Consider the following 1,330-nt stretch of genomic DNA (forward strand, 5'->3'; position numbering starts at 1 on the left):
TGCCAGGAGGGCATATCCCCGATGGTTTCTGGTTCGTGTGGGAAGGACCCCCCTATCGCAGTCACTCACTAGGTGATAGTTCACCACGCCATCGCGGAAAGGGGTTAAAAACCGTTTCTATAGCACCTCGTTGTACCAATGTGTGTCTCATAAGTTTAATTATCCAAATTTCATAGAAAACCTCGTGATAAAAAAATACCTAGTACAGATGAAATTATTGGTCTTGCTAATATTGTCGTGCCTCCTACTGATCCTTTAGAACAATATTTGCTAGACCATGAAAATTATATGCATATGAATGAAAGAAATGAAATAGATGAGATATTTTTTAAACAAATGCATGTTTTCAAGCACAATTTGCCTATTGAAACTCTTGGAGATCCTCTTCCACCCAAGAGTGATCATGTGTTTGAGCTTAAACAAGTACCTGATACTTTGAAATACGCTTATCTCGATGAAAAGAAGATATATCTTGTTATTATTAGTGCTAACCTTTCAGGGCATGAAGAAAAGAGACTATTGAAAACTCTGAGGAAGCACCGTGCCGCTATTGGATATACTCTTGATGATCTTAAGGGCATTAGTCCCACTCCATGTCAGCATAAAATCAATATGGAATCTGATGCTAAACCACCTGTTAATCACCAGCGACGGTTAAATCCTAAGATGAAGGAAGTGGTAAGAAATGAAATATTGAAGCTTCTGGAAGCTTGTATAATCTATCATATAGCTGATAGTAGATGGGTAAGTCATGCTCGTTGTGTCCCTAAAAAGGGAGGTATGACTATTGTTCCTCATGATAAAAATGAACTTATCCCATAAAGAATTATCACTGGTTATAGAATGGTAATTGATTTTAGAAAATTAAACAAAGCCACTAGGAAAGATCATTATCCTTTACCTTTCATCGATCAAATTCTAGAAAGACTATCAAAACATACACACTTCTGATTTCTAGATGGATACTCTGTTTTTTTCCAAATACCTATGTCACAAGAGGACCAAGAAAAAACTACTTTTACATGCCCTTTTGGTGCTTTTGCTTATAGACGTATGCCTTTTGGTTTATGCAATTCTCCTGATACCTTTCAAAGATGTTTGACTGCTATATTTTCTGAGTTTTGTGAGAAGATTGTTGAGGTTTATGTCAGATTTCGGGTTCCGGCAGACCCTTGAGGTTCGAACTCTGGGGTGCGCACGAAGATCTCTCTCCTACCAACTCACGTCTCGAAGCCTCAGAAGGAATCTAGGCTAGAAAGATGAACACACAGGGGACACGAGGTTTATACTGGTTCAGGCCACCATTGTGGTGTAATACCCTACTCCAGTG

Source organism: Triticum dicoccoides, chromosome 2B (assembly GCF_002162155.2).
Source record: "Triticum dicoccoides isolate Atlit2015 ecotype Zavitan chromosome 2B, WEW_v2.0, whole genome shotgun sequence".
Classification (NCBI taxonomy): domain Eukaryota; kingdom Viridiplantae; phylum Streptophyta; class Magnoliopsida; order Poales; family Poaceae; genus Triticum; species Triticum dicoccoides.